The sequence below is a fragment of the Corvus moneduloides genome, chromosome 16 (genome assembly GCF_009650955.1).
Source record: "Corvus moneduloides isolate bCorMon1 chromosome 16, bCorMon1.pri, whole genome shotgun sequence".
NCBI classification, from domain to species: domain Eukaryota; kingdom Metazoa; phylum Chordata; class Aves; order Passeriformes; family Corvidae; genus Corvus; species Corvus moneduloides.
This window is the reverse complement of record NC_045491.1, coordinates 14,505,058-14,518,295: the sequence shown is the minus strand read 5'-3', so window position 1 is coordinate 14,518,295 and position 13,238 is coordinate 14,505,058.

Below are 13,238 nucleotides of genomic sequence, written 5' to 3'. Positions count from 1 at the left end.
TCCCTACAACCTTCACTTAGCAGTGCAAATAATTTCTGGTGCTACATCTTCATTCTCTGAATCAGCAGAACCTAAGAATTCCCCCTGGAATTCATAATCTCTTTCCTATTGCTCCACCTAAGGTATAAAGTTGTTCTCAGTAATCCAGAATGTAAATGATTGTTTGTTTTTTAAGTGAAAATAACTCTGCAGGCCCAAACAGCAAAGAAATGGGGCTTGTGAGGAGAACAGAACTGGAGATAAGAGCAAAGAAGGCTGCAAGACAGATCTGATCAGCTCTAAAGCTCTTTTGGCGTTGCTGCTCCCGTGGAGTTCCTGCACACCTTTAGTGTGGGGACAGGTTAGGAAGTGTTTGCACTTCCTAATTGCAGAAATGGCAAAACCATTCTCCACATCAACCAAATTCACCCATCTTCCCCCAACGGTAGGAGATGTTCAGCTCTGCCAGGGACAGCTGTGCCAGAAACCTCTGGGATATCCCCAACTTCCAAACTGAGCTGTTGGCACCCTGCAGACCCCTGAGCCTTTTATTTATCACCTAAAGGCACAGCATCTCATAATGTCTAAATTCAAGCAACAAAGATTGTCTGCCTTTCCCCCCCTATAAATGATGTTTTCTTTTTGTTCCGTTCACTGCTTTGCCTTTATAAAACATTTCACTCTTGGTTTTTCCTTTGATTCATATATGTGGTGATGTATAAGCTTGGCTGTTCTCCTCAGCCATTCTTCATTCAATGAAAACAAAATAAAATGGTGCCAAACCATTAAAGCAATTCAAATTTACAAGGTGAGGCACCCCTCCAAATGATGAATGGCTGAGATTTTGATTTATTACCTTTCTTTTCCATATAAAATGATGACTCCACGAATAAATGAAAGCTGAAATGCTGCCAGTATGCTACAGCCATAGAATCCCAGGGGTTTTCTGTAGCAAAGGGTTTTGTGTCACCAAACTGTGTGATAGTTCTTACTAAAACTGTAAAAAACTATAAAAGCTATGAAAGCCCAAGACAGCCATAACTGAAAACCAGGGCAGGTACAAGTGTTGGGAGTACCTTTCCCCTTACAAACAGCAGATTATAGACATTTTGGTAGGTATTGAAAGGAAAACCTGGTAGCTGTGCTGTACCTATCTGAAGCAATAGGCTAGCTCTGGAAAGCAGAAGAGGTCTGGTGGAAGATGCAATAAATAAATAAATAAACCTTATAATTTTTATTTTCTTTAATATTGCCTTTAAATCTTTCTTTTGTTTCTGGTAAAGGTGAATATTCTTGCAGTCATAAATAGCCTACCTGCATGTAATTCAGATTTGAGCAGCTCCAGGAGAGCCTCCTTAATATCATGAGTAACCCCTGCTCTGGACATAAAGAGCTATTGCCTTGTTACATTCGGTGCAGTTACCTGTAAAGACAAGAAGGGTGTCACAAAGTAGAGCAAAACTGTACAGAGTACAACTGAGATTATTTCCCTTTAATTGCATAAATTTGTAAATATTTCTTCTCCAAAAAGGCAGCAAACATCACCAAGCGATCTAGGGAAATCTGTACATTATGTTGTCCCCAACATTGGGCATAAAAGGACAAAAAACTGCCATATAATGTGTAATCTCATTAGTGCTGATGTGAAGCAGACACAAATTAATTCCTTTAACTCTATATTCAGCTGTAAAATACAATTGTAGGGAATTTACTTAAACTGAAATAAAGCCTATACTAGAAGAGGTTTCTCGCTGCAGCATTGTCTCTGACTAATGAGCCTAAGAAGAGAAAAGCTGGAAAAGAGGAAAGCAAAGCGAAGTTTCCAGCTATTATCTTTGCAGAGTTGACATACACAGGCTCATTATTGCATTATGTTTTATTCAACAAAATCACTTTAATGTTGCAGCTTAAATTGAATTCACTAAAGCATCTCTTGCCTAATGTGTCTCAAGTGTCTGCTTGCTGTTTGCATTTTCTTCAGAATTATGGCAGGGAATCTTTGGAAACAGCAAAATTATATGCAATCCACAAAACAATATGGCTGTAATGGGGTAATCGGCCTTCAGCGTAATTAAAGAACCATTCCCTCATCAAAGTAATTCTGCAAGAGACCTAGAGGCTGTAATGTACAAATCATCCACTTAGTAAAATTCTTTATCTGATTTGCATTTAAAACCTAGTTATGCAAATAGGCCTGCTCAGTGGATCACAAGGAATGTAACGACTTAAAAAATCCTGTATGGGTTAGACAAACCTGCTTCTGCCCCATAAATCATGGGGAGTGATTCACCTAGAAATATTTCAATTCACCTTTAATTCACCTACAGATATTTCTATCAGTCTGTTGTAAGAGGTCTTTTGCAAAAGAGGAATTGCTTTGATATGTACCCACAGTCATGTATGACATCCACTCTGCACACGACAGTTCCACTTCCCTGATTCCCAAATCATCCCAAAACATGGGAAGAGGCAAATGCCCTTTCTTATCTAATGATTTGTGTCAGAGCAGAGGAATTGCAGTTGCCATTTTGATCTGCAAGCTTGATTCCCAGTTTAAACTGGAGCAAATGGCAGTGAAAGGTGACAGCCAGTGAGAATTAGCAATGCACCATAAGAAAGGCTCATTTTAAGAAGGTTCAAGTCCACTTGTAGCAGATGGTAAAGTCCCTTCTCTTAGACAAGCTTTACTCTTGAGTATAAACACAGAGATGTCTCTAAAATCAACACATAAGGTTTGCAATGTTTATTTGTGTTTTGCTGCTGTTCTGTAGCTGCCAATGCTTTAGTTCATGTAACCTTTGGTCGAAATATATCTTTGGTTTCTTTCATTATTTGTAGTATCCATACACAGCACTCCTATAGGATTTTTACTAGCAGGGATAGCCCACTAAATCACACCAATCTTTCTCTTGAACACCATTTCAAGAATGGTGTTCTTGAATGGCACTTTAGACAAAACAGTGTATGAGGCTGAGCTAAGAAACATTATGAATGTCTCCTTCACTCGAACTCTTTAATTTATACAAATGAACCTTCTGTTCTTACTCCTCCTGGACTCACCATGTTAGAGTCAGGCTATCTCCTGCCTAACAAACCCTGGGACGGGAATTTGGGCATTCACAGCCATTTAGGTCAGATTAGAAATGGCTTTTTTCAGCTGCCCTGCGACACTGTCTGATCTGTGAGCCACAAGAAATGGCTCTTTAAAGAAATCAGTGAGAAGACTGCTGAACTTAGGAACATTGGCTATGTTTTTTTGACTGGGAAGACTTAGATATTGCAGACTATCTCTTGAAATTCCTCCCAATCTCTACAAGGTGTGTGAGGTGTGGTTTTTGTACAAATGTGAAAGGTACCGTGAGCTGTTCAGTTTTTACTGTTACCATGTAGCTTAACAGAGTGGGATTGGGAAGATTTTCTGGCATCCAGGTCCTGTGGAGTCAGATGCTTTGGGGTGATACTTCTCTCCAAAGCCTGGTGTTTCCTGCAGGCAGCCAGGCAAGGAGGGAGGTTGGACAGAGCTGTGGGACCTGGCATGGGGGTGCCGGTGGCAGGCAAACCCCTCCAGCTGTAAAAAAGGTCCATGGCTGTGCTTCAGAGGCAATGAGAAGATTTTTCCTATCTGGGGGATACCTCATGGGCTTACTCAGCCTGAAAAAAAGAACTGAAGTAAAGATATATCTTTGCAAGAGAAAAACAGGCACCAGAGAATATTATTTTCAAAATGTTGTTGAGTCTCTTTCAAACCTTACTGCTGATTAAGGAGGTCATAAGAAGAGATCATTCATAGTACAGCTGTAGACTCATAGTTTATTTAAATAAACCTATTTGCCTTCCTAAACCTTTAGTGACTGGTGGCCTTTGGTGCTCTCCTTGCAAAACACGAGGCAGATGGATCTGACAGCGTTAGGAATGGTTAGTGTTAAGATAATGTCAATATTGCTGAGTTCTAAAGTGAAAATTGCAGCGTTTTTAATGATGACTTCTTTTAAACAGACTAAACTTCCTTCTGCAAACAGTAACCTCTGAGACCAATGACCCCTGTCCAGGAGTACCTTGCAGGGTGAACTCTGCATTACACCACAGCAGTGCTACAAAATCCTATCATGCCCTTTTTAACTGCAGTTCATTCATCACTCTACAAGTTTGTTTCTGTTTCTGGATCAGTGTTTTTCTGGGTTTCATCATAATTCCAAATTATTTTTTTTAGTGGAGCCAATGTAGTCTATTTTTTTAATGCTTTAACTGAGCAAAAAGTAGATAAATAAAGACAACTGGTCTACAGAGTTACCCACATTGGATGTGTTGCTCTGATTGGAACCTAAGACTGCCATTCCTTGTTTACCACAGTTCCCCTGGAACAAAATACTCTTCTCAAAGTTCATGCTTTGAAGAAAACAAAATGAGCTCTGATCACCTAATATGATTTTTCTCGTGTATCTCTCTTGTTCAAGCCCCATGTATTACATGACATGTATTATATTATATTATATTTGCAATTCCCCTCTTCTTCAGCCCCATGTATTCTTCAGTGATGTGAGAGCTTGTATTGTTTGCAGAACACGAAACTGTGTTTCTGGATCTATTCATCCATTAATTGAATATATTTTGAGTTCTTTCACTGGGTTGGTGAGAGCTGTCCCTCTCTGTCTGCTGAGGCATAATTTGACAACCCTGGAACAACTACAGTGATACTGTAGAAATAATTCTTCCCTCTTGTCCAAATTGTGTGTGAATTTATTTGGGTTATTTAGTAATTAAAGTCTTCCTTCAAATGAAGGTAAAATAAATCAGAAATAAGTATTGAAAGAACTATTTTTAGTGCTAATTCTTCATGCCAGTTCTGTGATATGAGAAAATATTTATCATAAGGATGACACAGGATAATAGCTGCTGGCTTTCTACATTGTTTTATATTCTGTAACTCAGCCTTACCTTCTAGAAATACATTTTCCTCAGAACAATTAAATATTTTTCTTTTAAATTCAGAGCTGAAATACTTTTGCCTATATATCCACATATAAAGGTGCCATGACTTTTTCCTAAAACAAATCCTCAAATACAATACATGGTGAAGGGTGTCCATGAAAACTGAGTTCCTTACTTCCATGGAAAGTGCAAAAACTCAAAGTATTAAAGCATTTTGGTAAAAAAAACAATCTGCTTGTCCTTACCATGTAAGAGCAATTCAAAGAAGCACAAAACCAGAGGGATTTCCCTTGTTTATTTCCCATTCTTTGATGTGAAGTCTGTTGTCTGTAACCTTAAAAATGTTTCCTAAATGCATTAGAGAAATGTATAATTCAAAGGTCACAAACTCTCAGTGAAGTGACGGTGGGGCAAATGCACTGTGCTATATAGAATATCTGATTTCCTCTGGAATGGCTGAGAGCACTGCTGGCATCAGCTGAAGGAATAAAAGTGGTGTTCTTCCAACCCCTGGTTTTGCTTCCCTCTTTTATCTCAAGATTGCAAGAGGTCGTGGCAGGGAAGGGCCAAGTGTCTTCCAGCCCTGCAGCAAAATGTCTGTTCTGGGGGGAAGATCTCACACAGCAGGATGTGTCCTGCAAGTCTGTACAGGAGAATGGGAAAAGGCCCTCTGAAAAGGAAAAATGTTTCTTTGAAGGAGTGACAAGGCGGGGGGAAGAACATCTGCTGGGAACTATTCAGTGCTGCTGGTTTGAATGAAGCCAGGCTTGGCTCGAGACAATGTCAATAGTCAAGAGCATATTGAAAGAGCTTTTTTTGGTACTTATAATTCATTATTCCACATACAGTTAAAAAGGAAAAGCAAACAAGAAATCTTTCCCCCAAACACCCAAACCACCCCCCATCCCCAGCCAAAAATTATTCCGGTGCCAAGCAGAGGAGAAGTCGGAAGGGGAATATCTTGCTGAGATGTACAAAATATGAAGAATCTCAGCAGGCTGGGTGGACAAGGCTCAGGCCAGAGGTGTGGGCTCACTGTGTCACCAGCTCCTCTGGCCTCCCAGGAAAACTTGGAGGAATTTTGGCAGAAGAAAAATTAGATTATTTAGTGCAAGGGAGGGGAGGACCTTGGGCTTTGATTTACAAACAGTCCTGAGAGTTAGACCTGAAGGGGTGTGTGCCGTGTGCAAGCCCAACGTGCCTCCTGGACTTGCAATTAAATTGTGCATTTTGAACCGGCTCACGTTGGCATAATACAAATACAAATAGCACACAAATCCCCACATCTGCCAGCTCCAGATTGGGGTGCATAATAATGATTTTCTTTAGCTTTAAAAGATGTAAGATATAGAAACCAAGAAAGTAGCAAAAGCCTTCCTAAGAGGATGAGGGATTCTGTGGCGAGCTCACGCCTCTGCCTGCATTGTACTTGGATGTCAAGTGCAATGAAAACATTTCCATTGCATTCTTGGACTTTCATGTCTTTAAGGTCCAAAGAGCAGCTCATGAGGAAATCCAGGAATAGGATGAAATTTTTCCGGCTTTGGTTTTATATGGATACTTTGTGTAGGCTTGTCAAGCCTTGTACAGCTTTGCAATGCCCCCAGTTGTCGGTCTTGCTGTACCAAGCAGTGATCTGTTTTTTAAACTTCAACATTAGTAAAGCTTTCTGCTTGTTGACTGTTTTTTTGGGTGTGGTTTTTTTTGTTTGTTTTGTTTTGTCTTTGTTGTTGCTGTGGTGTGTTTTTAATTTTTTTCCCCCTGACAGAGGAAGCCTCCTAAAATGTAAAAAATAACTTGCAGTTGAACTAGTTGTCTTTCCTCCAGTGCTATACATATACTGGAACAGGGAATGGAGAATGCTAGGTATGAGCTAATTTAGTATGTAGAAATTGCCACTTCTTTTTAATTAACTATTGATTTGGGGAATTTGTGTGCTGAGCTTAATCAAGTTGGATGAGAGTAGATAACCTCAGCCAGTTTGTTTGAATTTAAGATATATAAAACAGATGCAGGGTATCTGTATATTAGGAGTAAAACTTCCTGCTAGGAGCAGCCAGTATCTTCCCTAGGACTTGAATTCAAACTACAACTCCCTTTCATTTTATTGGAGCCTCTCAATTATAAAATTCTGCGTGGCAAAAAATATTTGATCTTAAAAAAATAAGCTTTGTGTTATAATCTCTGTACATAACTGGATATATTCTGGAAATTTTGCACTTTTACTTTTCACTGAGGAATGGAAGATGAGCCTGCCAGTGTTGGCTGAAGTCTCAGGGTTAGCTGTTGAGTGTGGGAAAAGTCCAGCTGCCCTTGAAGGTGGGAGTTTCTTTGTTCACAATGAGGAAAATACTCTGCCAAAGATGCAGTTTCCTATAGGATGACTGGGAGAAGAGTCTTGTTGTAGTATCATTTGAAAATCTAGCCAATTATTTCAAATTAATGATTCTAAAGTATTTAAAAGAATCCAGTAATGGACTTGTAAGTCTGTTTAGAAATGATACCACAAATAAAAGTGTAAATCTCACTGCTTTTCTCCTCAGTCTCCCTGTGAGCACTTAGTCTATGTGGTATTAATAAAATGCCTCTTTGCTCTGGTGATACCAATTACTCCATGGTCTAGGAGGTTGCACTATTAAAGTTTCTGATATTCTGAATTTTAATCCTGTTAGTTGAATCCCTGAAGAGTCATCTCCCTCCTCGGTGTGTTCATCCTCCATGTATTTCAAGAAGGTTATTGTTCCCCTCTGTGATTATTTAGTCAAGGTATTACACAATAAGTCTTTAATTGCTTCTTCTGGAGAAATCCCTTTAGCCCAATTTGTGGCTTAAGTATTTGTGCTTATTGACCAAAGTGCATCTTCAGTACAAATGGACCCTGTTCCTGCTAGCAAGCTTTAAATCAACAGAGCAGCTTTCAAGTGTTTAATGTGAACTTTTCCTTAGCCCTCATGTTGGCTCAGTTCCACACCTACCTGATGGTCTTTTCCAAATTTTTGCTGGTTTTTCCACGGCCAAAAACTGAGCTGCTGGTGCTGTGCTCTGTGTGGGACACCTCTGACTGCTCTTGGTACTCTCCTACTGTTAGAGGACCTCAGCTCCCATTTAGAAATGCTTTTTCCTTACATTCATGGAATTTGTGTTAAGATAGAAACAGAAATGCGTTGCTGGGGCTGAAAGGGAGCAGCAGCACGAGCGGTGGTGGGGAGTTACCAGTGTGATCTGCAGTTGGTGCTGCGGTGTCTGAAATGACTCAAACCCCTTTTTGGGCAGGGGGCCTCGGGGACAGGGCCAGGCTTGCAACCAGATAAGGAACACTCAGTTGTATTACAGAATGTGGGCTTTAGAAATATTTTCATGCCCCGGTGATATGATAAACTGCTTGAAATAGCTCTTTTCCAAGGGAGAGATGGGATTAGGCAACCCCAAAACCTCCTTTTCAACACCCTGCTCTGTTTTTTTAAATCAAAATGCTTGAAGCTGGCACCATTCAAGACCGTAATAGTTTTTCACATCTGTAATAAAATAATGTTTAAAGATGGGGAAAGAAGTAGCAGATCCATCAAAGCATTTGATAAGAAGATAAAATTTAGTATTTATTCAAGATAAGCTTACACAGCACTTTGGTACCTATGTAAAAAAACTTATTTTTTGAGACTTGAGTTCTGGTTTTTGCTTTGGTGTTTGCCTGGAGTGATTAACAGGTCAGTCTCTTAACTTATGCTACAGTTTCTCTGTGTACAAACGCCTGGAATAATTGCAGATGTGTTTCAAGAGTCCACATGCTTCTATTGATACAAAAAATGGGCACTGTAGAAGTTAGATACAAAGGATGCTGTGTAAGAATGTAAGAAAAGAATAGAAAAAATTCAAGCAGAAATTAACAAAAATACACAGAGGTGGGCGGGTTGTATAAGTTGTTGGGCTGTATTTGTACAACTGTGTTATTAAGAGATGGAATTCTGTTACTTGAATCTCTATCATAAGATGCTGGAATCTTTTCATCAGGTCTTAGCAGATCTGTTGGGCCACACCCTCAACAGCAGAGGGATGTTCCAGTGCCTACAGACCTCTGTAACCTCTCAGAAAAGATAATCTCTGAGGAAAATCATGCCAGGACGTGCTATGTACTGAGAACAAGTGGTGAGATCAGTCTCTTTAAGCATGTGAACACTACAGATTTATTAAAAAAAAAATTAAACTCCTCTGTTTATTTGTAAAAAGTGAAGTGTGGAGCATTCAGTCTTCATTAAAAGATTTTAAGTAATAGCTTTAAACTTGATGCCTAAACTTAGTGGTTTGCCTATGTGGTACAGAAATGATCAATCAAAACACAATAGCTAATGCTGTGCATGTGTTATTCCAGCTGCTGTAGGAGCCAGCATTATTATTAAATTTAATGGCTTCTCTCCAGGACTTCAGATTCTATGGCATTTAATTACTTCCTTGTGTGGTTTGTACCACAAAGGTACAGCTGCTTAAACATGCCTGATAAATAAAGGGGAGACCTTTAAGGCTGGGACATGCAGAGGCTGTACCTCAGTTTTAAACAGATCATTCAGGCCTGGCTAAAATGCAATAAATCAAAGTGGCCATGATGTAGAACATGCTGGCAGAGCTCAGCAAGGCACCTTTCTGTGTTGTGAAACTCAGACTGTGTGGAGGTGCTCAGAGCACACCTGGCTCCCTGGGGCCAGGCAGGTTTGGGGGAGATGTTTAGTATTGCTACCTATTCCTTTCTGAAAATATTCAGCAAGGTTTTAAATGCAAATTTTGATTCCCTATTTGGAACAGAACAACTGTTCAAATATCTGTGTTACAACAACAGCTGGTTATTTGTGTTTGACCAATTCAGTAAATTACAAAGAATTCTGTAACGTTCACTGGAACTATGGAATGAAAACATTGCATGTGTTCTTAGTATGATGTCTTTAGCCATCATTTACTGAAATGTAATTTAAACATCAATCTCTCTGGGTGCATAACCAACCAGCTGCTTTTTAATCTGAATCCAACTTCATCACAAAGCCCTTTGGACATAAAGGTGCAGAAGTGCTTTGGGCAGCACTAACGCAGCACAGGTGCCTGTGAGTGCTCAGGTGTCGTGGCTTTGGATGCCTCTCCTGAGCTCAACAGTTTAAACCAGGATTTGCCAACTCAGCCCATCTGGGGCTGTCCTTCCCCTTTCCCATGGGTGGATCCCACCTCTCCCCAGTCATCTGCAAGTACTGAAGAAGGTCCTGTCACAGAACCCAAGACCCAGCCCTGACACCAGCCATAAAGCCAGGCTTTGATCTGCATGATGCCTCCAAGGACTGGCAGCATAAAGGAGAAAACAACTCTGCCCCCTTTCTCAGAGGGTGAAATCCAGGTAGGCCCACCCAGTGATTTCATCTGAGCTATGCAAAGACTGGCACAGCTGCACCCTTTAGTGTTTGTAATGCCTTGGTCTCTTCTCTCCCCTAGCAGAATTCTTGTAGGGCTCATACAGTGTCCAGCAGCAGTCTGGCTCCTTGGCATTGATGTGCAGAGCACATTACAGGGCTTGCTTTTCTTGGCTCCTAGCTGGAAATGAGATATGAATTGAATATGCCTCCTTTGCTGTAGCTGTTAGTTCCACAGAGGTACAACAGGTTTATTTTCTCCCTTTTGCTTCCTAAGAACGCCTAAGGTACTCCTCCCCTTGCTCCTGTTTTGTAGAGGGTGCCAGACTGATCCATTTCCCTAAATGAACGCAAGAGATTGTAATTCTGTTGCTTTCAAAAATACATTCTGGATGTTTAGGGCACTAATTAAGTGTAGGCTTGTGATTGCACAGCACCAATACTCACATGAGAGACAGGAAAGGAGCACAAGGTGTGAAACGTCTTTGTGTTCCAGGTTTGTTTCTTTTCCTCTGGCTTTCTCACCTTTCCCTTCAGTGTATATTTAAAAATATTTATTTCAGCACAGCTGCGTTCTGAACATATCCCATCAATGAAATAAGTGATGCTAAGAATGATCAATGGGCACTTAGGGGGGTTAAGAGTCTTTCACCTGAAATACTGGACTCATTTTGAGGCTGATATGAGCAGATCTGCATTGCTCTGCTCTGTTGCCCTCAGGCAGGTTTAAAAGCAAAAACCTGCTTTACGTAATAGCAGACAGTCAGGTGTTAGTTGTGGCACCAAAACCTGTATTTTATTCCTTGGATTAGCTACTTCCCGTGGTAGTATCTTTCTTGAAATTCCTGCTCTCTCTATTACAAATTGCTCATACAGCACTTAGACTTCTGAGATAATGCGTGTCTAAACGAAACTAGATAGAGCCTTGCCTCTGCTGCTTGATAACAGGAGACAAATGACCTCCCTGTGTTTTTTAGACACTGAATGGGTTTCTATAATTGTGTCGTAAAATGTTTTGATGGATCAGGACATATCTTGCAATCCCATATAAAGCTGGACCCTCATCAGTCATGAGATGCTCTCACAAAAGGCAGAGACAGCTTCATTCTGCTTCATGACTGAAGAAAATGGGATCTTTTCCTTTCAGGAGTGGTGCTTGGAGGAAAGTGAACTTGCTGAAAACTGGTTGGAATTGTGTGTTTTATTTCCTGTGGAGTCCCTGTGATAACAACTTATCTCCTGCTTTGGATCTTGGTCTTTTTTTGTGGCTTAGGTGGTAACAGACATCCAGAGTCACACTTCATATTCTTCCTTTGATGATGTGAAGATATTGGTTGATATCTTCTACCAATAAATGCTGTAGCTCAGTTATTCCTACTTCTTTTGCTTTCAGATTGAACTAAACTGATGATTTTTCTTTCCGACATTACCAACCATGCACTTCTTTAAAGGGTTTATAAACACGTTTGGGTTTGACCTGACTCCCTCTGTACTCCTGCAGCACAAAGAATATTGCTTTTGGCTGGTAGAGCCATTTATTTTATGGTGGATTCTGGTGGTGTCTATTGGCCCCAGCTATCTCATGGAATCACAGAATACTGTGAGCTGGAAGATGTGATCAAGGAGGGTTTGAGTGAGGCTGTGCTGAAGGGAGGGAGGTAAGGAGGAGGCATTGAATGCAGCAGATGGTGTGAGATGAAGATGTTGGGTGAGCTGGAGAATATTCAGGTGACAGTCACCATTGGAGTGGTGGCTGAATGTTACAGCAGCTCCTTTGTCTCTTCCAGCCATCTCATTTGTGCCTTTGTCTTCTTCTGCTCCTTCAGCCCCTAGCATCTGCAGTATTTTGATGATTATGTCACTTTTTTAGCTGACTGCTTCCCTGAAATCACTGGTAACATTTCTCTTGACTCTCCTGATCAAGATCTTATTGTTAACTGGAAGAGTACTGGGAAAGGGAACAAAAATCCCCCGCTGTGTTTAGTGAGGGCCAATTGCTGCATTGTTCAAGCTGCTTGTTTGGATGTGTCAGGAGCTTCCTTGCAGCCCTGAGCTTTATCACCGCTCCCAGATGTGTCAGTGAACTGGGGAGATACCGAAGAGTTGCAAAGTGAATTTTTTTGTTCAAAGACAGGGGAGAAGAGAGAAAAGGGCAGCTTTGCAAGCCTGGGCTCCTTCACAAACATGCCTGGGTAATACAAGTAAATTTGTTTCAAGGTGTGACAGGTGTTGATGCCAAAACTCAGAAGCCTGTTCCTAGCACGAAATCTAATGATGAATGAAATTAAGGTTTTGGAGCTGCCAGTACTGTTATTAGGCCTCAGATACAGATGGTGGGATTGAAAACATCAGAATCCAGAAATCTCTAAGGAAAGAGTTTGTGGGAAATAGTTTTCTTGGTGGTATTATGTAGAAAGCCTGACCTTCCAACCTGCAGAAAGCAGCAGATTTCTGTATCCTTACAGAGGTAATAAGTGCTTTAAATAATTTTCCCATGCACCTTTTTCTCTCCAAGGGGAGACAGTCTGAGCTAGGTTTAGAAACATCTAGAAAGGAGACTTTCATGAAGCTGGCCTTTGCTGGTCCATATTTCTCCATGTTCAAAACCTCTTATTCAGAACTCTGAGGATGAGCAAGTGCAAGGAAGGAGAAAGTTAAATTATCTTTTGGTGTCTTTCTTCATTCCTGGTTTGTACTTGCCTGGTTGGGGTGGGGAACAATTAGTTTCAAGTCAATTTGGAACAAGAGAGACAAGCTGTTGTGGGGATGAAAAGTGCTGCTTCACTGGAAAAGGCACCGGTGTTAAAACATGGCGAGGGGGAAGAAAGAAAAACCTAATTGTCCTCTTGCCTGAGGCTCAGCCATGTGATGAGCCAAGCAGATAATATTGACTACAAGGTTACTAGGAACTTCAGTGGAAGACATTTATTCATTTAATGATCGAGG